The 27856-nt window shown below is 32.3% G+C and overlaps 1 non-coding gene and 1 pseudogene across 1 annotated transcript; one reads left to right on the forward strand and one right to left on the reverse strand.

Annotated features, from left to right (window-relative positions):
* Positions 1–16372: 16372 nt before the first annotated feature.
* Positions 16373–19007, forward strand: LOC146884599 (uncharacterized; annotated as a pseudogene).
* LOC114192839 (small nucleolar RNA R71) lies at positions 16890–16996 on the reverse strand. Its single transcript, XR_003606158.1, has one exon. It is a non-coding gene; the product is annotated as a small nucleolar RNA R71 (small nucleolar RNA).
* Positions 19008–27856: the final 8849 nt, after the last annotated feature.

A 27856-nucleotide genomic window follows, 5' to 3' on the forward strand; every position in this document is an offset into this window, starting at 1 on the left:
GCGCCTCAAATCAAATCTCTCTTCTTAAAAAAAAAAAAAAAAAAAAAAAAAAAAAAAAAAACAACAACTAATGTGTGAGAAACAGAAATACAAAAATGGGCCTGCTGGATTACTTGGCCCGGTCTAATTAACTTATGGGCTCCTGCAATCCTTTAATTTCTCTGTACACCACTAGGAGGATGTGTAAAGACCAAAATATTCCTCTTCCCAAATACAAAACTTAACTCTCTCTTCTTTTTGTTTTCTACTGTGTATACACGGGCTTTCCGTTTACACTGTTTAAAAGATTATTTTCAATTTATTACTATATTTAATAGACGGTGGATTTGTTTGATAAATAATTTTAATAAAATTTAGAAATTAATATTTAAGTATGTGTGTTTTCTAGTAAAGATATAAGATGTAAGGGTATTATAGATAGTTATGTTTTATTTTTAAGAATATTTTTATATGTTAGATATTTAAAATATTATTTTATTGCGTGATTTAAATTAGAACATTTTAATTTAAAAAGAATTTAAACCGTTAGTTAAAATAGGTTTTAAAATATTTAGATAATATATAAATGCGGTATTTTTAATAATAATTTCTAAATATTATAATCTTATAAATATAGAATATTATCCAAAGTCGTTTGAAGTTACAATTGAGATTAATTGAAGGTGGAATATATATTTGGGTTTTCTGATTTAATTACGGATAATGATATATTATGAATTATTATATCATTATTGTTAATTACACATTCGCAGAATAAGGATATTTGTTCATTCAGTCCCTTGATTTATGTTGCGTCCTTTTTATTTTGAAATTACGACTTTGCTTTTTATTTTATAAAAAAAAAATATTTCTTGAGATGTCTTACAAACTGTATAATTTGGAAGGTGTGCGTATTACAATGTTAGTTGTACGAGATAAATGTTAAATTGCATTGAACAAAATTCTATATGCACAACATAATTTTGAAAATTGATTGAATACTTGAAAAACGTATTTTAGATTCGTAAAAAGTCCTTAGATACTTAATTGAAATGTGGTTGTCGATTGTTAGGTGCCTTTGTGAAGAGCATATTGTTGCATGCAAGTAAATCCATAATGGGGTATTCTAAGAAGAAGACATATAAGCCTAAATAAAAGATACTTGGAAAATGTGTTGTAAAGGTGTTCTCATAATACAATCGAGCCAATAAAAGGTTTGATTTCATAGCTTTTTCGTTAATAATATTATTAGTTAATAAACTTCTTTTTCTCTTTTGATTTGTTAAAATCTAGATAGATATGTTCATTGTTTCATTGTACCAAATTTCTAATCAGGATATATAGAACATAATATTTAAAATAAATAAAAATACGTACCAGAATTTTTTCAAAACTTTGAATTATACAACTTTATTTATGCAAATTTGACTGAATACTTGTGTTCCTCCTTTTTCCATATCCGTATATCCTCGCCTTCTATTTTTGTTTGATTTATTAATTGGCTAAATTTAGATAAACGAGACAATTTCCACTCAAATTCTATTTAATTCATTTTTGCCAACTCCCAAGGTTTCAATTTTATTTTTTTATGAAAGTTAACCTTGACTTCCAAAACTATCTCAAAACACCTAAATATACTTTTTGATAGCCATGATATTTTAAATTTTTACTTCAGAAACAATCAACGTGTCATGCAAATTGTAAAAGATTAACTTGATCTTTTTCTCTTTTACTTCTATCCAGTGTAACATTGTTTCTTATCTGTCTGCGTAACCATCCTATATAGTTCTTATGTCACTATTAATAATAAAAATGTGTCATAGGATCATCTAAACAAATATATGCTTTATAGTATGTTGGGAACTCTTGATTTGTATGATGGAAAAATTAGATTTCTATGAAAAATGAGTGTTTTTGTTACAAGGTAGTTTAGAGTCGATTTTAATGTAGATATTTTTGGAAACCTACAAAATTTACACGGAAAACATCAATATTTACGCATACAACCAAAAGAACACAATTTTACCATCCAATCAAACATGTACAATAAAAACTCCATAATCATAATATAGGATAAAAAAGAAATTATTTTTCATACCCACCATATGTAAAAACATCATAAATTAAAAACCCCTAAATTTTCATAATTAGGGTTTATAAAATTGAGAAGAAAAAAAATATTAGAAGAATCACATAATTTCATAAGAGACTTTGATATGTAAGAACATTATGTCTTTCATACAATTACGTAACATAAAAAACTCAAATAGGATCTTAAATAAGTTACATGATTCTCACATATATATTAAAAAGGGAGAGAATGTATAACTTTTTTCATTAGCAAATATCCTCTAGTTTTCAATGAAATGAATGACCTGATTCTTTGTCTTTATGAGAAATTGTTCCTCAATGTTCTGGGATCCAATTCAATGAATGACGGTCCAAGATTTCTCTTACGTGATGGATTTAGAGAAACATACATATTTACTTGGCTGGTAGGGAGCCTTGTCTCTGGTTTATATAGATATAAAACTTTATTGTTCTGCTAGGTTGATCTTTATTATGAAAAAATTGCTCCTCATTAACCTAATTATTATTTTATTTTCATTATTAATTTATTTACTTACTAGTCTCTTCGATATATGAGTCTCACGCATAAGATGTATATACCTCGGCGTGAGAGGGTGTGTTGGAAGTCTTACAGGTACAAATCTCATCTTACAAATCGGTTTTATGGGATTAAGTTAGGCTTAAAACTCACTTCTAACATAAAACCTTACACAAATGATAACAAGGTTTTATTCCTATAGTGAGAAGGAAAACCTATATAGAGCATTGTGCATTGTGGTGCTACAGACTTAGCTTCTTTTGGAGGAACTATATAGGGTGGATGAACATAAGTGTGAGTTGTTTATTAATTGGTTTATGAGTTGAGGGTTGTCTCAAAAGGTGCTTGTCATGTGTTTTTCCTGGTTATTTCCCTCCTTATTCCTTTATGTCCAATGTCATTATTAAAAACCAATACAAAGCTTTTCTGCAGAACATCATTGATTGCACATATGTAATAACAAAATTCATATGAATCATTTGTCGCCAGGAGGAACCTTCCTATGTATACAGCAAAAACAACAACATTGACCCTCACATGGATGAGACAAAATTTGACATAAACACTGCAATCGAACGTGCCCTTTAACTAACCAAAAAGCACGATTTTCACACTTTAGCAAGTGGGGCAGCTACGTTGCTATCTGCTGCCAAATCAGCATGCATTAATTTATTCACAATTCACCAATTAAACAAGTGATGCAAGTTACACTTTAGCCTACTACTCAAGTTTCACAACAATTCTCATCATAACAAATTTAAGTGGCTTCTATATATTTTAGGTTTTATTTTATAGTTTTTAAATATTGTAATTGTTCGAATTCGTTTAAGATATAGTTAATGTGATTTAAGTTCCTGCTATTCCACCACCGTGTCAATTAAATTTATTATACATTTATAATTGTATGATTTTAAAGTCGTTAATATGAAATTGATTTATAGTATATAAATATAGGAAAGTAAAATTATAAATTATTTGAAATACATAACTTCAATTCAAATTTTGAGAAACGAAAGATATTTTGAGGTATTTGAAAAACTAAATTAACATAATTGAAAAATCTAAAACTATTGAATCATAGACAAGTGGAAATTAAATGTACTTTTTTTATTATTTTAATTAATTAACTCCCCTTTTTAAGGTAATTGATTAATGCATGTCTTGAAAAAAACGTTAAGTGCGTAGGAGTACGTTAGAAATAAATGTCCAGTACAAATTATTAAGGCCGAAGAATCTTACTCGTGTTCCACATTTTGGCTAAGAAGGTTAAAAATATTATAGTTGGTAATTTGTGCGAGAGTATTTCTTTTAGACTATATATAAATGATACTTAGTTGTTGTTTTTTAAGTTTCGCATTGAATAAATATAAGATCAATTTATGATACATATAAGTATGTACAAATTTTATCTTATAAATTGATTGTGTAAAATTAAATTAAATTTAAAATTTACTTCTTAGCATATTATTAAAATTATAAATTAAAGTCTATGATAACAAAGTTTATTATTTATTGGATCTATTCTTTTATTTACTATTGAACATATTGAACCATACATTAAGATTTAATCTCACCATATATATATATATATATATATATATATATATATATATATATATATATATATATATATATATATATATATATATATATATATATATATATATATATATCGGGATGTGGGAATGTTATGTTAAAAATTTCACATTAATTAAAGTTAAGATTAATTGACAATATCTAAATATGTGCAAATCATATCTTAAAGATTAATTTTGTAAAATTAAATTAAATTTAAATCACTCCTTAATAACATTTTTGTCATCTCACTCAACGATCCACAAATAAAATTATGAAAGGTTACATTTTACTACAAGACAAAGTAGAGACATAATATTTTTGTATATTTTTTAATATATTGATAAGATATTTTGAATTTTAATTGAGGTTATGAATACAAAATATTTTTATTTTTATTTTTATTTTTATTTTTATATTGAAATAATCTTATAGCATTCCATATTTCTATTCGACATGTGGGTGCACGAAAGTAAAACATAACTCATTTACTTGCAGTACTTATAAACTATAATTTTTTTGTTTGGTAAACACAATTTTCTTTTTTACCTCCTTGGGTGCTTTAGCCCAATTTTTGTTCCATGGTGAGAAGAAAAAATGATCACAGTGATATGAACGTGCCACATCACAGTGATATGCTAAATTTTGGGGACAAGACGGGTTCGTAGAAGTATCGTTTGGTTTGTTTCCACCACGACACAAATAATTGTTTGATTCAAAACTCATTTTCAAGTCCAAGTTCTCGTAATCTCCATTGTTATAGAAGTCAATTTTGGATTGTTCTCTGCCTTAGCCATACTTGTCAATTTTACTTTGTTCCAATTAAGGAGGAAAAAAGTTAGGATAAAAGGAAGCAAGAGAGAAAAATAAACAAATAAAAATTATTAGATTTTTAGAGTGTGTAGATAGAAAATAAAAAATAAAAAACAAGAAAATTTGATTTTTCACCCGTCATTATATCTCTTTCTTCCTTTCCCTTAAAGTAAAAGGAGAAAAATATTTCTTTTTCTCTTAATACGCATGTTTCGCTTTCTATATTTATTTTTCAGCACGGAAAGAAATGTTTCTTTTTTCTTGTTAATAGTTAATAGGGTATTGTCTTTTAATGATAAAACGAATATTTAAAATTAAATTAATGTTTTTTATTATATACAAATCATCATTATTGTTTTCACAATCAAATTAAGGAGTAAATGGTCTACTCTAAGAGTGTGTTTGTTTCCACTTATGCCCTGTATATAAACAGATAGATTTGTGAGTGGGTAACTCATTTGTTTCAAAAGATTTAAAGGTATTTGAAGGAGAAGAATTGCACGTGAGTGTCATATTTGCATCCTCGCATTGTTACAGAGATAAATGAGGATTCATTAGCATACAACATGACATGAGATCATGAAATTACCCTCCACGTGTTTTCAAAATAAGTTATTCATCACATGTAAGGCTACACATGCAACATGAGAACCGATTTTGTGGCTATAATAGGTTCTCTTTGTGCAGAAGTGAGCCTCATACCAATTAATTTTACTACATTAATTACAATAATAATTACTTAATAATAGTGTTAATTTTATTATAATGTAATATTTAATTAAAATTGTTTTCAACCGATGATAATAATAACAATATTATTATTATTAATAATAAATAGATATTTTACTTTAAATTATTTTTATAACCAAGAAAATGAAAATATTTTATTTTTATGAATTAAAATATTTTTTATATATATCAAACTTATCACATCACTCACTAATTTTCATAAACCTTTTTTCTTAAATCCTTTCATTTCTCACAATATTTTCCTTAATCCAAATAACTCTACATCCACCTCCTTTCCCCTCAAATTCACTTTAACAAATTCATCTTAAATTGTCTATGGTAGGATTAAAGTATCCAATGTGAAGAAGTACAAGACATAAAATACTATCAAAGAGTAAGTTTAGATATGGTTAATCAACCTAGAAGTCATCTCTCATCAAATTCAATCAGAACTTCAATTAGCCAAAACTTAATGTTGTGTTTGGATGAGGTAATTTAGAAGGGTAATTCATTTATTTGAATAATTTAAAATTCTTTACACTAAAATGACTTGATAAATTAATTAGAAAGAATAAACATATACAATTTAGACATAATTTGGTGAATCAACTCCTAAAGAGTGGAATAGTTTCCATTAACTATGTGAAGTCAGAACGAAATTAGCAGATCCTCTAACGAAACCCTTAGGAAGAAATTTGAATTTAGAAACATTGAGGGGAATGAAACTTAAGTCACTTGCAAACAAACAAGTGATGGTAACCAAACCTTCGTCATTGGAAATCCCATGAATAAGGTTCATATAGGTAAAAACAAGTCACTTGTTAGCTCATATAGCACTAAATTAATTTAAATCAATTATGTTCGTTCCTATGGTGGGGGTGTGTGTTTGTGTGTGCTAGAGACTACATTATTGAGAGGTTAAACTTTGTAATTAAAATTCTATGTGGTGTAAGTATTTTAATTTAAACAAAGTTTTTAATGATTTTCATATCACTTACAAGCAATGTATGATTTGCAGCATACACTTGATAAAATCACCTATATGAGTATCGAGTGGGGCCACTTTCATGAGATCTTGACATGATCTCTAGAGCACTCATGAATACCAGGCACATACATGACCTAGTAAGATTGATAAATCACTAAAACCATCAAGTGTCATTGGTTCATATAGCTTGCTATACCAACTGCATTGTGTGTCAAGTTTCTCAATCTGAGACTAGTTCATATAACTTGCTATACAACCTATGATGCATTACATCTTTTATGAGACCCATAATTTTTCTTCATTTTTTCTTTTCTCTCTTGCTTTTAAAGTTTCTTACTAGTTCTAAATTCTTAGAAATATTTGAGAAGTTTCTATTGTATTCCAGAAACTTTGTGCAATACGAATAAACGGGACCGACTCAAGGGTAAAGCAAGTAAAATACTTGCTTTAGGCCCCCAATAAAAAGAAGGCCTCAAAATTTTTTTTACCACTAATATTTCTTTATTAAATAAACTATAAAATTATGTTTAAGAAAAAAAGCCTCAAAAAAATATTTTCTTATTAATATATCTCTATAAATTAATTATAAGTTTATATTTGAAAATAAAATTAAAATTGAGTTAAGTTATTGTTATTGTCTGTTAATTTTTATTGGTATTGAAAATGATAATTAATGAGTTAAAACATTTTTTGGTAAATTATGATTTGTTTAAGAAAAAGAGAATGATTAGATATCTCTATTCTCTTATAATTATTCTAGATTCTATCTTCTTATTTTATCTCTATATGACTTCTCTTACCTCTCCTTACTTTCTTCTCTTCTAAGAGTCATTTTTTAGGGTTTTAGCATATTACATTCATTGAATCTCTTCTTAAATCTCATATTGTCCATGTGTAGCAATGTTTTAATCCTCATTACTGGTTATTATGTTTTTTCTTTCCATTTGTGTTGATGTTATTTTTATTTTGTTTTGGATTTGTATTAGAATTAGAAATGTGTTTCTTTTGCCCAGTTTTGTTTTTCGGTACCTTTCGATTTACGGATTTTGAGAGTTTTTTTTGCATATATATCTTGCCCATTTACTATCAAGTTGAGAAGAACAATAATTTTTTTGAATTATTTTTATTAATGATTAATACTAAAATAAACTCTATATGTTTGTGAAAAAATTGAAACTTGACAAGGAGAAAGAGACTTGAGACTTCAAGATACCACAAATCTACTATCAAGTTTACTTTCTTGGACAACAAAAATCAAGTTTTGTTATTTCAATTCATTCGTTTTATATACTTATCTTTAGTAGTGTTTTATATATTATAATTGTTTTTATTTCATATAAAAGTATATAGATATGCAAACTAGAAAATTTGAATCAAGATATTAAAAAATTCAAAAGAAGAAAAGAATTGAGGCTTTAATTGCATCACAAAAAGGAGCTATGAATAAATTTATAAAAATAGTTAAAAAATGAATTAGAAAAATGCTTAAACCTTAAAAAAATCTTTAACACATGATCATTTGTTGGATATTGATGAATTTGATTTATTTTCAAAATTAAATATCTTAACCTTGTGTTTGGATGAAGCATTTAAACAATGTTGAGAAATTGAAATACATTGTATTCAAATTGATTACAGTTAAATTCTCTTCATTTTCCAAATAACTTGTTTGGATAAAGAAATTAAAATACCTTACATTTCAATTTCTTGTTTGGATAAAATAATTGAATTTTTCGTGAGATAAAATTTCATTTTAACAATATTTATTTTATGCTTAATTATGTTTTGAGTTCATGCTAAATTTAGAAACGGGCTTGATGACCCAGATGGGTCAGGCCGACCCGACGACCCAACTGGGCTGGTCCGACCTGATGATCCAAATGGGTCGGGCTGGTCAAGAAACCAAGACGAGCTAGCTAGTTCGGCTAGGAAACCTAAACTGACTAGGTTGGGTCAGCCTGGCAATCCAGACAAGCCTGATCAGCATGACGGTCCATACGGGCTGGTCGTGTCCGTCAAGTTCGTCGACCCAACTCGGCCTAGCTCGTCTGGGTCGTTGGCCCAGCTTGGCCCACTTAGGTTGTTGTGCTCACCCGACACATCTGGGTTGTCGAGCCCATTTGTGTTAATCGGCCAGTTTATGTCGTTGGGCCGGCCCGACCCAACTAGGTTGTCGAGCTGGTCTGATCTGTCTAAGTTGTCAAGCTGGTTAGGCTCGTATAGGTCATTAGGCTTGCCTGATACCTCTAGGTTTGACATACATAGCCCGTGTGGGTCATCAGGCCCGCCTAGCCTGTTTGGGCCATCGGACCCGCTCAACCCATCTTTGTCGTCAGGTCGGTTTAACCTGTCTTTGTCTTTGAGCCTGCCTGGCCCATCTTGGTCGTCGGGCCTATTTTGGTCGTTAGGCTCATCTAACCTGTTTGTGTCGTCAGGCCAGCCTGGATAGTCTGGGTTATCGGGTCAGCCCGACACATCTTGGTCATCAGGCTCGCCCCACTCGTGTGGGCTTTTTGTGCCCTAGCCCACGTAGGTCAGGGCCAAGCCTTGTAGACTAGGCCAAATTGACAAGTCTACCAAAGAGTTGAGAGCATTTGAATTTATACTAATTTAGCTAATTGAAATACTTCAAAAAAAATGTTTGCATTTTAAATGCTTTTTAATTTCTCTATCCAAACAAAACATTTCATTACAAAGAGATTTAAATTCTTCAAAAAGATGAATTGTTTTGTTAAAATATAGGTTTGGAAAATGATAAACCAATTGACACTCTTAATTATATAAAAAGAATAGATTATTTTTCAAATGCATATATAACTTATAAAATAATGTTAACAATTCCATTGACACTTGCTTCAGTCAAAAGAAATTTCTTAAAACTAAAAATAATAAAAATTTATTTAAGATCAACAATGTCTCAAGAAAGATTAAATAAAAGACCTATTTTCTACTGAAAAATAAATATTAAATAAAATTAATTATGACAATCTAATAAATAATTTCAATAAAAAAACTCAAAAAAATTAAAATAAAATATCCCAATTTTTTAATTTAATTTAAATCTCCTAAATTCTTGAGTCGTCCATCAAATAAATCTTTTAAGAACAGTAAATATACATGTATCACGAAGTCCACTTTATTTATATTTTTCATCTGATTTTTCAACAAAAACTATATCGAATTCTTTTCCTTGCAATAAGCAAAAGGTGTTAAAAGTAGAGTTGGGCTCCTACTAATCATTATTTAGTAGTGGTTGATTAAAATTAGGATTGAAATGGTACCGTAACGTCACGAACGTCGTAAGCTTATGGAGTTGATAAGCTTCGATCTAAATCTCGGTTTTGGGTAAAAAGGAGGAGCTTGATTTTTTTGTATTTCTTATGTAAAAGATAATCTTGATTTCTCATGTTAAAAAATTAAAACATCTTAGTTTGTAAAAAGAGTAAAGTGATGTTGTACAAATCTTGAAATTAAACAAATTCAAAATAAGTTTTTTTGACATCCGGACCTAAATTCTTAAACTTATTTATTTATATTACTTAATTAGTTCTTAAAATACTAATCTTATCACTTTAAGAAATAGAAACATGTTAAATTAGAGAGTGATAAACTGCAGTTTTAAAGATATTTTTCAATGTGTTACTTTTAGCTATTTATCTGATTTTAAACAAAATATTACTTAGAATAACGTTTTAATTTTTAAATTCTTTTAACATTTTTTTAATCACGAACTAAATTATAATAAAAAATATGTAACCTTAATAATAATAATTACTTATCATACCTAAAGTAGATATGGATTGTTTAAAGAATATTTTGTTAAGATAAATATTTGAGATATGATTAAAAATTGTTTCTTAATTTAAATAGTTATAATTTTTTATGTTTAAATTCTATTTAAATAACTTCATTTTATAAAATTTCATACAACTCAAATATATATATATTATTAAAAAAATTGAGAGAAATTAAAAAATATCACTAAACCTGTGAATGGACGTGAGATTATTTTAACTAGTGCTTAAGTTTAAATTTTAAATATATATAATTTTGTTATATATATTTGGTGAAACATTTTCATCCAAAGAAGTTTTTACCTAACTAGAACGAGTTTATCTTCCTTCAAGGTTACCTGTGACCTTGTAAAAACAGTTAAGAATATATATTATTTTAAATAAATAAAATTAAGTTTAAAAAAAAAATATTCCTAGACCATTAGAAGTTATTAGTGGTGCAGTTTTAAATCTTTTGCGCTTAATTCATCAACTCAAACCTCCTTACTTCTCTCATTCATATAAACTTACTTTTAAATTTTAGGAATGTAATTTTGCAAAGCAAAAACTATATCAAATCATGCGCAAATATGATTATATTCCAATAGATAAAAACAAAAAAAAAAATATATAAAAATTCCATAATCCAGTTTCAGTCTTTTTTGAGTTTCTTATTAATTATATGTTTTTTTATACCAATCCAAAATAATATATTTGATTTGATTTATTTTCTTGAAACCATATACCTCACCCCGTTTGAATGAGTATATATGAGTAGTTCACAGTGAGAAAGCTAATTGGATATTCTAAGTCAAGAATCACATGCGATATGCTGCATTGAAAAAAGCGAACACAGAGCCAGTTCATGGAATTTAAATATGGATCATGTGTGAATGTTCTTGTTTTCCGTGAACATGAATATTCCAGAGTATGGTTTGTGCACGTAATGTTAGAACTGTAATTATCATTGTCCTTCCGCAAACGCAACGATGATACCAAACGCTGGTTTCAGTAAGAATTGCTTCTTGAATCCGAAACTGGTTTAATTTGTTGGCTACATAATAGGTGCCGATAATTCCAAAGCAATGCATGTAAACCAAAACGAAATACGTTTTGTGAAGGTGACATCCAGCAAGTTGGCGATTTCAAACGGAAATAAGTGTAGTGGTCCTCAACCCTTAATGTTTACGCCGCCACACTCCTCAAAATTTTGCATACTAAAAACATAAAATAAGTGCTTTTCAAACTTTTCAACCATGCATGCCATCTTTTGTTTGCTCAATAATGCCATCCTTTGGGACCAAAACCTAGCTGGCTACCGAGTGCTCATACTAATTAATATCTATTTTCTTTTACTTAATATTTGAAAATTTTATCTTTATATTCAATGTTTTTTTATTTATATTTAATTTAATGTGGTTTCTATATTTAAAAAAAAAAGAGTTTTTTTTTTAGGTTTTTTAAATTTTTATTTGATTTTTAAAATTCATATTTCAATAGTCTGTGCGTGTCATGTAATAGTGACCATGTCACATGTTAATTTCAACATCAAGTAGTAAAAAAAATAATTAACTAACATGCGATGTATGTTTAACGTTATTAGTAAAATAATAACATAAATGACCAAGTTAGATCATATTTTTAAAAATAGAGATTTAATTGAGAAAAATAAAATTTGGAGACTAATTTAAATTTTTATACGAAATAGAAAAAAAAAACATAATTGTAAATATTTCTTTATCAATCACTTATTTTTCAGCTGTAATATTGCTTTCTTTACATGGAATTCATATAAATCTGGATAGAGATGTGTTTGTATCACATAACGAACAAAAATACCACTTAGAATAGTTTATGTTTAAAAGAATCTCGAAACCAAATTTGGAAGATCATATATACGTGAATGGTTGTGGTTTAGTATATATGGAATCAAAGAAATGACATTATTTTTTAAGGAAGGATAACATAGATTGGATTAGCACAAGTAGGACATGGACATTAATATCTCGTAGAATCCATTGACCCACATTCTCCTATTAAAGTTGGTAGTTTTTGTCGAAAATATTGCATAAAAAGTATCGAAAAATAGATGATGTTTACATAAAGTCTAGTTGGCTAAAAGCTACAATGGAGGGGTCTAAACATTAAAGTACATGTCATACAAGTTGGATATCCTCTACCAATCAAGGAGGAACACTGACCTATAAAACATGATGTTCCATGCCCTATCCATCTACTTGCACAAATCTATCTTGAACAAGGTTAAAAAGTATTGATATCTATTCAACATGCTATCGTATTCTCTATATGTTATACAAGGATTATTATGGATTCTGTTTTGTAAGGAATGTTCATAAAAAGATTTCAGTTGGGTTGGTTCATTACATAACCATATTCAGATTTTCCATATAGTCTAGAAAAAAAAATTCAGTTGTTATTGCGGCACATATATAGCCTGTGAGGAAAATCCATAACGAATAGATGAACAAAATTTAAACATCAAGCATGGGGTTTTTAGTGCTAGATAAGATTTTTTTTTTCACATGTGAGAACTTTCAAGGTCATTTTGAGGGCTAACTAGAGCAAATTTTGGTTGGAAGAGAAATAATATAGCAGGGGGCTTAGTCACAATTTGTGCATATAATGAATCTACAACCGTTAGAAATTGCCATAAAAGATCTCTAAATGGTTCAATTATGTACTGCATTGGAAAACACCTTGCGATGGAAGTAAATATGAATGTATACAACCTTCTTAGGAGATTGGAAGTTACAAATAAACAATTCCAAAAAGGGAATGTGAAGGAAATAATTCAATCACTGGAACATGATTTGAGAATACTAGAGTAAAGTCTAAAAGACCCTTATTAGTTTTGATCAAATGTTTCTACAACAAAGTAACAGTCATGAGTGTTTGGTCTAAAAAAACATAAGTGTTTCCTAAATAAAATATATTGTAACAAGCATGTGTTTTAGCTAACAAACGCAAAAACATCTTGTACTTTTCCTTTGTTTGATAAGAAAACTCTCACTTATGATAAGAATATACTTTTAAGTTAGCTTTGTACCATACAAAATATTCTATATGTTTATTCGGTAAGACCCACTTTAATTATGTCCTAAAATTTAATGGTCTCTTTTAGTCAGATGGGCCTAAGGCTGGTCCATAGGACATCTTAAAACCCCTATTGTGGGTCCAAAACTGGTATAGAAAGTGAAAACTTTCTACGCCAATTATATTTATGTCAGGTCTAGAATCGACAAAAAAGACCTTCTTTAATCGACATAGAAAGCCTTTGCTACACTAATGTAGGTTGTGTCTATTAAAGTTTGGTTAAGGCCTTATATAGGCTTCCATGCAACTTGTACTTGGAAATTTGAAAAAACATATTATTAATATTCATATTAACCGCCAACAACAGGTTAAAAGACTTACAAACTATCTAAACAATCATAGTCTTATTTACAAGTCACCTAACTAACAAGTCAACTTCTTTACCTTGTGTTTGGACGAAGCATTTCAACGATGCTGAGAAATTCAAATGCATTGTATTTGAATTGCTTGCAATTAAATTCCCTTCATTTTCTAAATAACTTAGTTGGATACAAAAATTAAAATACCTTACATCTCAATTTTTTGTTTGGATAAAATAACTGAATTTCTTGTGAGATAAAATTTCATTTTAACAATATTATTTTAGGCTTAATTATGTTTTGAGTTCATGATAAATTTGGAAATGAGCTTGACGACCAAGATGGGCCAGGCCAACTCGATGTCCTAGTCAGGTTAGGCCAACCGGGAAACCCAGACGAGTTGGGATGGCCCGACGATCCAGACAGGTCTGGTCAGCTTGAAGACCCATACGAGTTGGTCGTGCCCGTCAAATTCATCGACCCAGTCCGACCCGACCCGTTTGAATCGTTGGCCCAACTTGGCCCCACTAGGTCATTGGGCTCGCCAGCCCATCTAGGTTATCGTGTCATTGGGCACACCCGGTCAGTCTGTGTCGTTGGATCGGCTCGACCCGGCTAGGTCATCGGGTCGGTAAACACCACTTAGGTCGTCAGACCAGTGAGGTCTGTCTAGGTCGTCAAGCTAGTTAGGATTGTCGGGTCAGCGGGTTAGTTGTGCCAGTATGGATTGTTGAGTAGGTGGGGCCCATACGGGTCATTGGGCCTGGTCGACACGTCTAGGTCATTAGGCACACTCGATACCTCAAGGTCGTTTGGCCCATGCAGCCCGTGTGGGTCGTCAGACCCGCCCAGCCCTTTCGGGCCATCGAGCACGCCATATTCGTCTTGGTTGTCGAGTCGGTTCGACTTGTCTTTATCTTCGAGCCCGTCCGACTCATTTGGGTTGTCAGACTTGTTTGGGTCATCGGGCCTGCTCGACCCGTGTGGGTTGTCGGGCTTGACTGACCTATTTGGGTTGTCGGCCCGCCTGACTTGTATGTGCCCTCAGGCCACCCCGGTTTGTCTAGATCATTGGGCCCACTCGACCCATCTGGGTCGTTGGGCCCACCCAACCTATCTGGGTCGTCGGGCCGACCTGACCTATGTGGGTAGTCAGGCTTGCCTGACTTGTTTATGTCGTTAGGATGACCCGATGCATTTGGATTGTGCGGCCAGCCCAGCTCGTCATGGTTGTCAGGCTTGCCGGGTCCATTTGAGGTTGAGTCTAGAGTGTGAGTTTGGGGGGAGAAGAATTTCAAATTCCACAAATTTGGGGGTATTTTAATTTCTTCTAATTTAGCTAATTGAAATACTTCAAAAGAATGCATGCATTTTAAATGCTTTTTAATTTCTCTATCCAAACAAAGCATTTCATTCCAAATAATTCTAAATTCTTCAAAAAGAATGAATTGCTTCATTAAAATACTCTATCCAAAGACATCATTAGGTCTTCCTAAAATCATTGGTTGGTGTAGGTTAGTTCTCCATGCAGAACTTGTCCATTTGAATTCCAATTGGTTTTTCGAAGTTGCTAGCAATTGCCCCAACCACTTTCCAAGGTTCAGACAGGAATCAACTCCTTGATTCAATTTCCTCTTCGATCTTTCTCACTTTCCATAGCCAGGTGCAAATATTATTGGCCATTACAATTTCAATTCTTCAAGGAGGACATTTTACAATAGCTGCATCACTTAATTCTACTTTTTACATTTGATGTTTTGTTAATGTTCTTCATCTCAGTGCTCTGTTTATGGTTTTATCGTTTATTTATGAGCAATTTCACAATTGGGAAATTAGGGATTATTTGCGATTATAAACAAGACAGGTTAGAGTATGTCACAATTGGGAAATTGGGCGTATCTAATTAGTTTGCAATAGAGATGATCATTGATTTTTCATGATTTTATTGAATTTTTGTAAACTGACCTAAGAAATTGGGAGTTCGAATTCAATAAATAGATTTTACCTACTAAGGGATTAGGGGTAAAACAGCTCTCAGTGAACTCAAGTGGATGATTACATTACTTGCATCAATTGAAAAGGAGTAGAATTTTATAGGAAAAAGTACGAAATCAATCCTCTAACGATTCTTCTCTTGATTAAAGTTTTTGCTACAAATTTTATGCTTGCAATTATATTGATTCACATTTGCTCAAAATTACGTAAATTAGGAATCTAGTATTCAACAAGTCAATCCCAGAGGACGATATTTTATTACTACGTTAACGATTGGTTCACTTGCCAAACGTTCATCAAGTTTTTGGCGCCGTTGCCGGGGATTGATTTTTCTGTTGATATTAATGATCTAATTTGCTTGAGATTTGAGTTTTAATTTTTAGTTAGTTAAAATTGTTTGTTTTTTCAGTTTGTTGTTTTTTCTGTTTTAATTATTTTTTTGTTGTTAATTTGTTTTCAAGTGATTTTTATTGTTAGAATCTTGTGTCTTTAAGCGTTCATGCGAGGTACAGTTGCAGAAAAAATCTTGCTTTTTGACCCAGAAATTGAACGTACTGCTAGATGCAATAGGAGTATCGCAAGAAAGAAAAGCAGGGCCATCAATTGATAAGAAGGAGCACATATCAACAATGGCTGAGGAACAACCTATGAGGAGGACTTTGCTTGACTACTCGATGCCAAATACAAATACTTACCAAGGGAGCATCGTGAGACCTCCTATTCAAGCGAACAATTTTGAAATCAAGCCTGCACTATTACAAGTCATCCAGTAGAATCAATTTGGAGGTGCAGGTTCAGAGGATCCTAATTCTCATCTGGAGAATTTTCTGGCGATTTGTGACACTTTGAAGATTAATGGAGTTTCAAATGATGCAATCCGCTTGAGGCTTTTTCCTTTCTCATTACGGGATAAAGCTAAAAGTTGGCTTCATAAACAACCTCAATGTAGTATTTGTACATGGGAAGATATGGCTACAAAATTTGTAACCAAATGCTTTCCTCCATCCAAGTCAGCGAGAATGAGAAATGAAATCACTACTTTTGTGCAACAAGAAATTGAATCGCTGTACGAGGCTTGGGAAAGGTACAAGGAGCTATTGAGGAAATGTCCACATCATGCTTTACCAGATTGGTTGCAAGTCCAAATATTCTATAATGGTCTTGTACCATCTTTTAAAGCAATTCTGGATGCAGCAAGTGGAGGATCGTTTAATTTGAAAACATCTAAGGAAGCTTTGGAGACTTTGGAGTTAATGGCAAGTAATACAATGAATATGCAGTTTGACCGGCAAAATAGAAAAGCTGGAGTGTTGGAGGTTAATACCTTGGATGCTATCCTTGCCCAAAACAAGTTGTTAACACAACAAATTACTGAGTTGACGCAGAAGTTGGGTAATATGCAAGCAAAAGTTGTTAATACAACGTCTCTTCTATGTGATTTTTGTGGAGGAATGCATCAAAATGGTGAGTGTCAAGTAACTCAAAAAGAGGCGCAGATGAATGCAATGGGACAACAACAAAATCAGTTTGCTAATAATTTCTCAAATTGGAGGAGCCCACCAAATAAACCTTGGAGTGGTTCAAATCAACCCAATCAACCAAGGCCTCCTTATCAATATCAAGCACAATCTAGTAACCAAGGAAATAAGATGTCTACGTTGGAGAGTGCTGTGGAGAAATTAACTGTGCAAACCTCAACATTTGTGGAGCAAACTACTAATTTCATGAATGAGACAAGGACTAATTTCAAGAATCAGGAAGCTTCAATCCGGAAGTTGGAGAATCAAATTGGTCAACTTTCAAGTCGAATTTCAGAAAGGCCTCCTGGAACATTTCCCAGTGACACCGTTCCAAACCCAAAGGAGCAATGTAAGGCAATTCAATTGAGGAGTGGGAGGTTGGTTGAAAATGAGAAAAAGAGTTAGGTGAGTAGCAAGAAAAATGCACAAGGAGATGATATTGTAAAAGAGAGTGAAAAAAATGAGCGGAAAAATTGTGAGGAGAAGAGTGAGAGAGAGAAAAATGAAGAGAGTGAAAAAGGTAAAATGAGAGAATATGTTCCTACAATTCCATTTCCTCAAAGGTTGAAGAAGAAAGATCAAGAGAAATAATTTACAAGATTTCTTGATGTCATTAAGAAGCACCATATTAATATCCCATTTGTAGAGGCATTGGAACAAATGCCAAGCTATACGAAATTTATGAAGGATTTGTTGTTTGGGAAGAGGAAGCTGCAAGAAGATGAAACCATAATGCTCACAGAGGAGTGCAGTGCAATAATTCAACAAAAATTACCTCCCAAGTTGAAGGATCTAGGAAGTTTTGTAATTCCATGTGAGATTGGAAATATAATGGTAAGTAAGGCATTGTGTGATCTTGGAGCAAGCATTAATTTGATGCCTTTATCCATTTTTAAAAGGTTGGGTATTGGAGAAGTGAAGCCTACTATGATAACTCTCCAATTGGCGGACCGTTCAGTGACTTATCCATATGGAGTAGTGGAGGACATCTTAGTAATGGTGGATAAATTTATCTTTCCAGCTGATTTTGTGGTCCTTGACATGGAAGAAGATACTAAAGTTCCAATTATATTGGGAAGACCATTCTTAGCCACGGGAAGAGCATTGATAGATGTACAACAAGGCAAGTTGATGTTAAGAGTGGCCGATGATAAAGTCACATTTTCCATAAATGAAGCAATGAAACACAAGGTGGAAAAAGAGGATAGTTTTCGAGCTGAAACTATTGAGTCTCTGGTGTATAAAGAAATGGATAATCATGGCAGGAAGAGTCCATTAGAGCTCACTTTGTTATCAGGTATGCAAGCGGAGGAGTTATAGGCAGAAGTGAGTGATGAAGAGGTAGTTCAATGTGCACATCAATTAGAAGTTCTTAAGCCTTTATTCAGTTCTACCAGAAGAGTAGAAGATCTCAACAGAAGTGAAGGTGGAGGAAACGAGACATCCAAGGTAGAATTAAAACCACTTCCTTCTCACCTTAAATACAATTTCTTAGATGAGAAAAAGCTCAATCCTGTCATTATAAGCAATGAACTTACTATTGTTGAAGAAGAAGAGCTTGTAAAGGTTAAAGGTGTTGAGGAAGTACAAATCTGCTATAGGTTGGCAAATTGATGATTTACAAGGTATTAGTCCTACGGTGAAGGCTCAATCCGACAACCACAAAGAAGGCTCAATCCCACAATGAAAGATGTGGTGAGGAAAGAAGTGATAAAGCTATTAGACGCGGGCATTATTTATCCAATTTCGGATAGTGAGTGGGTGAGTCCGGTTCATGTGGTGCCTAAGAAAGGTAGGATGACAGTTGTAAAAAATGAAAAGAATGAACTCATTCCCACAAGAAAGGTGATTGAGTGGCGCATGTGCATTGATTATAGAAGGCTTAATCAAGCCACAAGGAAGGACCATTTTCCCCTCCCATTTATAAATCAAGTGCTTGAGAAATTGGCTGGACATGAATACTATTGTTTTCTAGATGGCTATTCTGGTTACAACCAAACAGTCGTCGCTCCTGAAGATCAAGAGAAGACAGCGTTTACATGCCGTTATGGAGTCTTTGCATACAGGAGGATGCCCTTCGGTCTCTGCAATGCACCTACAACATTTCAAAGGTGTATGTATTCCATTTTCTCTGATTTGGTTGAAAATTGCATTGAAATCTTCATGGATGATTTTTCTGTATTTGGCTCTTCATTTGATTCTTGTCTATCTAATTTGACCTAGGTGTTGAAAAGATGTCAAGAAACTAATTTAGTGCTAAATTGGGAAAAATGTCAATTTATGGTAAAGGAGGGTATTGTTCTTGGTCATCAAATTTATGCTAAAGACATAGAGAGTGATAAAGCAAAAGTGGAAATAATTGAACAATTACCTCCTCCATTGAATGTAAAAGGGGTAAGGAGTTTTTTAGGACATGCAGGTTTTTATAGGCGATTTATTAAAGATTTTTTTAAAATTGCAAAGCCTATGACAAACCTTCTTGAAAAAAAAGCCCCTTTTGTGTTTGATGATGCATGTTTGAAAGCATTCATAACTTTAAAGAAACAACTTGTCTCTGCTCCTATAATTACAACACCTATCTGGTCTTTACCATTTGAAATTATGTGTGATGCTAGTGGTTATACAATACTAGGCTCAAATTGTTTCCTGGTAAATTAAAGTCAAGGTGGTCTAGTCCATTTGTTGTGAAGCAAGTTTTTCCCTTTGGTACAATTAAAATTTCAGACCTCAATTCAAAAAGAAGTTTTAGAGTGAATGGTCAAAGATTGAAGGTGTATGTAGGTGATGTTTGCAAAAAGAATGTAACAACTGTTGCATTAACATCACCACAACCAAATACTGAATGAGTCCTCTCTTTCAAAAATAAAACGAAAAAAAAAACGAAAAAAAGGGAACAGAAGAGGATTACAATAGGTGCGAGAGAGGTAATTCCTTTTCACCCTCCAAAACCCTAAAGCTCCCCATTCACGTCAGAGCTCACTTTTACTCCTCCTCTGTCACGTCTCTGTCGTCCACCGACCACCGTTTCCCTCTCCAATAATGCGCCGTCGTTCTAGCCGCCTCCTTTCGATCATGAAATCGTCCCACTCAGTGAAAGTCTATGCGCTAATCACTGTGAGTTCGTCTCCTTCTTCGTCATCGCGACCCATTCTAGAGGAACCTCAACCCACTCAAGAAGAAGAATCTCGAGCCTCTCCAAAAGCTCGTGCCTCATCAGAACTTCAAGTTTCTCCCGAATCTCGAACCTCTCCCGTACCTAGACCTTCTCTTGAACCAACTTGTGCGACATCAGCGTATTCTCAAACGATGGGAAGGTTTGCCGGCACAAGAAAACGGAGGCATTCTTCTGCTTCTGCGGACAATGGCCATGGGATTATTTTCCAAAATGAAGAACAAAAACTGAGGTATGCTTCTCTACACAAGCGAGTGATTCTCCCTACACGGTATCTTGATGAAAATTCTTTGAATACATTGGGAATGTTAGAAGACATGACTGCTATGCTGAGAAATATTGGTTGGACCACTTTTATCAGTTTGAAAAACCCTGCTTATGATAGGATTACTCTTGAATTCCTCAGTTCTGTGAGCGCAGAAATTTTGCAGGGAAAGAATTGCGAAGAGGGGTTGATTAAGTTACGATTACATAACACTGATTATACTCTTGAGTTGGCTGAGTTGAATGTTATTTTTGGGTTTCCTAGTGGTGGTGAGAGGAGGTATCCATGTATTTTTAATGAACATGCCTTTTGGTGTCGTTTATCTACTGCAAGTCAGTTTGTTTCATCAAATTCCAAAGAATCCCATATTCATCATCCCTGTTTTCGTTATGCTCATTGCTTGTTAGCTCACACACTGTTTGCAATGGGTGATAGCACTGCTGCTGTAAGAAAATCAGAGTTGTTATTTATGTGGGGGATGGTTAATGATTTTCACCTAGACTCGGGTGCATGGTTGGCTCATCAACTCACAAAGGTTGGAAAAGCCTCTTCAGGAAACATCGCAATTGGTGGACTGATCACGACTATTGCTCTCCATTTCAACATTCCCTTGGAGGATGATAAGCCAATTTTGGGGACATCTCGTATTGATCTTGATATGCTTGTCAATAATGACATGTTGGTTAAACGAGATGGGCAATATTGTTTGGTGATGAATTCTGTAGAAGGCATGCCACCACAACCTCTCCCTAATCCTGCCTTTACTACAGTGTATGGTAGAGATATATGGACGTTCTCAGCATCTGATGCACACCATTCCTCTCCTCCTCCACTTTTTCCACCTTCTCGGGTGCCATCAAGCACTACAGAGTCTCATGCTGAGGCATTTAGCCATATCCATCAGTCCCTTGTTGAGCTTCACTTGCAACAACAACGCCATTACAATGAGTTTGAGCAATTCAGGAATAGTCAACTTCTCCATCAACAACATGTGGAACAATTGCTCCATGACACTATGGCTTTGCTCCGTCCCCACCATTAATATTTTTCTGAGTCTCTCCCTTCCTTTCTTAGTTGTTTTTGCTTTTTGTTGAGGACAACGTATACATCTAAGCTTGGGAGAGTCATTTGCATGTTAGTTGTTGCATTTCATTTGCATAGCATAAAAATAAATCTAACTCAAGTCTAAGTTTATTCAATTATATTTGGAGAAGCACATTAGATAATTGTTGTGGAACTCACACACACTACACATGAAAAGGGTTTGACACTTGACATGTAAGGAAGATAATTTTTGAGTGATAGACTTTAAGAGTTTCTTTTTGGATTTCTAAGGTGACACTCACTGCATTTGGTCACTGGAGAAATGTCTGTCTGTTTCACAATATAAAAGTAAAAAAAAAAGAAAAAAAAAGATAAAAGAAAAGAAAAAAAAGGAGAGTATAATTAATAATAATAACAATAATAAGTGAAATGGACATGCCTTTGAGACTGTTAGTTATTGGGAAAAGAGACACTCCTTTGAGACTGGTGTGGTAAGTGCAAAGCATTTGAGTGAAGGATCCATGCTTAGTTAGCAGGTAAGTGTTTTCTAGGCTAGAAACCTAAGAAGATATCTTTTTGCAGAGAACTTTAAAACCACATCAAATATTCTCCTCCTTAGTGTCTTGTGTCTTTACTCATTGATTGAATTGCACTTAGGGACCCAACATATGTGGAATGTGGGTATCTGGAATATTTTTGGATGAATTTAGATTTGAGATTAGATACCAACTCATCATCTGTTTGCATTTGTTTTGTTGTTTCATTACATTTTCTTTGCTTGAGGATAGACAAATGTTTAAGCTTGGGAGACTTCTTACTTCCAAAACTGGGCTGAAATCCTATTTGTACTCCTTTTCACAACACAAAAATTTGACTAGCAATAGCTCCTTCTTCTGAAGTTAACTGAACTAAAATCAATTAAATTCATAACGCCTAAGAATCACACCTGAAATGGTAGACAAGAATTAAATTTATTGTTGGACCAAAAAATCAAAGCTAAATTATATTGAGTTATATTACTTTCAAAGACTAGAAATCTAACAAATGAAGAACTAAACTAAAAAATATTCTTAAAACACTTCATTAACATATTTTCATTAGAAAAACACTAATTTTTACAATAAAAATACATTTGAACTACAATAAAATAATTCAAGAAAAATACTACCCCAAAAGAGATGCAATGAGCTATGAATAACATGTCAAAATTTGTAATTAAAGAAATAAAGATTGCACCAGACCTAGTCTATCCAAGAATAAAAGTCTTGAATTTGAGGAAAAGTATAAGCAGAGAAGACTCAATCCTCTTTCATTCATAAAAGAAAAGCTACAAGACCATCTCCAAGAGATTGGTCATCAATGTTCTAACCAGAGTAAGGGACCTCACACGAGAAGATGCCTATGATGCCCAAAATAAGCTTCTACAATGAAGCTTTGTCATCATATGTCTTTAATGAAGCAGAGCTAATAATAAAGTGAGGTCACTACACCAAAGTAACTATCTCTTTCCTTACTTCAGCTTATAAATTTTCAATTGATGATGTAGAAACAATGTTCCTCAAGGTTCCAAATTTCATCATAAGAAACTACTTGCAAACACTAGCAAGAGGAATCAGAGGATACTACAGATCAACGATGATACATATAGAAAATTCTTCTCTAATGAATTTGGTCCTTTTGTTGTCTTCATCAAGGCTCTTATGATTTTGTGCCATGATTACATTGTCCTTGCAATGCCAAAAGCTTATAAAGAAGAAGAGAAAATTATTATGCATTTCGCAAATGTGGTTGAAAATCAAGAGTAAGAAGGTTGTAATAATTGGATGAAGAAGAAGAAGATGAGCATCCCGAATAAGCAATTATAGTAGTTGAGCAACAACCTCTTCTCCAAAACAATATATTTCAAATTGTTGAAGTTTCTCTATAGAAAAGAATGAAAGAAATCGAAGATATTCAAACAGAAAGACTATAGTGATTTACTCAAACTTTCACAAACCAAATGCAATCTACTATCGCTTATTCGATCCAAAACCTTAAACATCCTTTCCTTTTTATTCCAAATCACAACCCAAACCCTCTCAAATTAATCTTTCATTCTTGTAATATATTTCACTCTATATTGCCAACTTTCACTACATTTATCTTTGATTGTAAATTTTGATTTATCTATTTTGAACCTTTGTGTTAATTGAAAAAAAAGGAGAGAAAGTAAAATTGAAACATATGCATTCTATTATGTTTTAAGTACTATGATATATTGATCATTTTAATAAATGATAATTTTGAACATGGAGTTAAACTAAATCAATTTTTGCTAACGCTCAAAACATTTCAATGATAAAACTAAATTTTAATTACAACTTTGTGTTATTTGTTATGTTTCATACTTATAGTTTTGTCATCACAAAAAGGAAGAGATTGTTGGAACCAGAAGCTACAAAACTCCATTAGCGATTATGTTATTAAGTAGGTTATAGATAATAAAAAATCTATAAAGAAGTTAAAACATAAGTTAGAATAATTCAAGTATCTAAGTCCTAGATTAGCCAATAAGTAAATAAAATATACATGTGTAAAGACTAGATTAGATTAGACTATATATTTATTAGATGTTATCCAACATATGTCAATCATAAACTATGATTAAGTAATGTGTTCACTAGATGATGTAAATTAATCTAAGATATAATTGATTATTTTATATCTAGTACGTGTGCTCATAAGTTGAAGCAATATCTATCAAAAGTATATTTATGGACAAATCAAGTTTGAAATTTAAGACCAAAAGAAACAATAAAAGTAGATGAAACAAGTCAAAGAGTGGCCATTACATGATACAACACAAAGAGCATCACCATACAAGTTAAAGCTGACAAAAATGAATCATATTGACCAGGCAAGTAAATTCAACCATATGAGTCATACTAATTAAATGAACACAGTTGATCAGACAAGTCACGAAAGATAAAATCTTGTGGAAGTCAAACCAATGACCAGACACTTCAAATATGAGTCGACCAGACGATATAGGAAAGTCAAAGTTGATTGAGAAAACTCTCAAGAGCACCAAACGATACATTAGACGAGACAAAGAAATGAGACTGATACATTATTTTGTGAAGAAATTTCCTTATTATACAAATCAAGAATTAGATGAAGAATCATTTACTAAATATATAATTGAAGAATAAGAATATCGAAAAAATCATCTACACTGAAGATGAAATATACTATATAGATTATATTCAAAGCTACAATGGTAATATGGATTAAGTAATGAAAAAATTTAAATTGAAGAAGAAATACAAGAAAGAAAGAATGGATAATTCAAATAAACAAATACTTAGAAAGTTAAATCAAGGCTTTCCTTATGCAAGGCAAGATGAAGATGTTGATTTGAAAAAGAATTAAAAAGAAAAGATTTAGAAATGAAGATACATCAACAATCATATTCTTCAACGTAAATATAAATACTAAAACCTAGATGAAGAAGAGAAAATGGTTAATGGAAAGAACACACATGAGCATAATTACAAGAAATAAGTGATCAACAAGACACAAAGAAAAAAACATTGAGCATATAGAGTCAAATTCTATTAATTGTGAGTGACATTGGGTGTGTGATTAACCATTGTAAAATATTTCACATTATGAAGTTTACCTTGTGAGTTGTACTTTCTTACTTTGAGAGTGTTTTTATTATTCTAATTGAGAGTTCTTGATCTTAGAGAGATATTAAGAAAATACCTAAAGAGGTTGATATTTGTGATACTTGAAGAAGTTGATAATTGTGATACCTGAAGTGGTTGATACTCGTGTAACCTAGAAAGGTTCATACTTATAGTGTTTAGAGAGATTGTACTCATGTTGTAATCAAATTGGGATATTGGAACTTCTTAAGCGTGGTGCTTAAGAGACTGAACGTAGCCCTTGAGTTGAGATTGTACTCATATAAATTATGTATATTATCTGTCCTTTACATTATTGTTTATTATTTTGTATTTGTGACAAATGCTTAAAATGTATACAGAATCTATTCATCTCCCCTCTCCTACTAGAGTTATCAAACAAGAGGAATGATCCATGTAGACAAAGTGAGGAAAGATCAAAGGTGAACATTTCAATTTAATTCAAAGTCAATTGCATATTATTGTGTGTCCTTTCAAATAAGAAGTCAAGAAAATTGGCAACATAATTTCTGCAAAAGATATTTAGGACAAGTTAGTAAATATTAACAAAGACTCAAAATAAGGAGATCACTCAATAATAGGTTTAGATCAAGAGACACATTACAGACGTGATATATTTTCTTTATATACATTATATTCATGAGTCTTTATCTAATAGTGATAGAATAATTAAAGCCTATAAGAACTTGCAAAGAAAATTTATAAGGACAATTGTGCATAACTAGAAATACTTAAAGCTAGGCTTGTATTGTTTGATAAAATAACATGTGAATATGAAAACTTCTTGTTGAAAATACATCTTTACATGAATTAAACAAGGATTCACACATAACCTTGAAAAACAAAACATGGTGTGACAAATTAAAAAGAGAAATGTGTTTTCTCAAGAAGACAATAATATTGTATTTGGGTCGGAGATTGAATTTGAGAAAGTGAAAATAGAGAAATTAAAAATAAAAGTGAAGTAGTTTAGATTAAGGGAAAGAGGATGACGAGAAATGAGAAAACCTAAGAAAAAAATTTATAAAAATTTATGAGTGATTTAATTGATATTAATGATAAAAGAAAATATTATTTTGAAAATGTATATTAAAATTAAAATAAATTTTAAATTAAAGTAAAGAGTTATTATACAATCTTAATAAATAAAAATTATTATAAGTAGTTAATTATTATTTATATTTGTATATTTTAAATTATATACATTTATATATTTTAAATTATTTATTGTTCTATAATAAATATTAAATTAATAATGTATATGTAAGGCCCATTAAAATCAGTTTCTCTTTTCTGCCCTAATGTGTAAGGGTTGGCCTTAATCTTTTGGGCCTAAGGGCTGGCCCATAGGGTGCAAAAGCCCTAAAGCTGTTAGGGTTCCCCTTTCAGCCTCATTTTGCAAGCTGAACCTAAACACTGCCACCTTTCCATTTCAGAGCTCTGCTAGGGTTAGCCGTCAACCCCTCCAAGTGAACTCCAACCAGACCTCCACTTCACGTAAGTCGGTTCTAACCTGTACTTCAGTTCCTTCTTCGTGGTTACAACTAGAGTCAGTCAGGGAGCTCGTTTTAATCTGGTTCCATTGTTTTTCCAGCTTGCTAATCCCCTCTAGGAGCTGTTACGTCCACTGTTGGTACCCAAGGATCCAGTTGCTAGCTTGTTTTCCAGGTAAGGGAAGCTAGAACCCTCTTGTTTGTTTGGTGCGAGTCTGTCATTTTATGTGGTTGGTGATTGTTTGCGTTTGCCTGTTGCTATGAATGTGTGATATGGTGGAATTGTTGTTTGGATGTGCCTTCGAGTCTGTTACAGGTAAAACAGTGACAGGCACTGATAGACTCACCCGAGTGAGCTAGTCTCGCCTATGCGAGATTAACAGAGGCTCGCCTAAGTCTTTTCCACGAATGGTCGCCCAGGCGACCCAGTGTAGTTTTTGAGCGAGCGACGTCTTGCTTAAACGAGGAGAGTCTCGCCTGAGCGAGAACGTGCGCAAAGTCCCTGTACAGAAAGTCGAGCTCTCACCTAGGCGAGGGAAGCTCGCCTGAGCGAGGGTCCTCCTCGCTTGGGCGAGATCCTGCTGCCTGGCGAGAGGCTGGGCGAGAAGGTGGTTGGCTTTGAAGTTTTCCTTGATTTAAAATGTTGATTATGTGCTTGGATGGTTATTACCTTTAAGAATATGAACTGAATGACTTTTATGAATGGGATGGTATGAGAGTTATGATTTATGCGTTTTAGCATGATGTGAGTATGATATATGTATGAGATGGTTCATGGAATTGAGATGATGAGTTTGACA

This window comes from Vigna unguiculata, chromosome 7 (assembly GCF_037176805.1).
Source record: "Vigna unguiculata cultivar grain cowpea cultivar isolate G323 ecotype 2 chromosome 7, ASM3717680v1, whole genome shotgun sequence".
NCBI classification, from domain to species: Eukaryota; Viridiplantae; Streptophyta; class Magnoliopsida; order Fabales; family Fabaceae; genus Vigna; species Vigna unguiculata.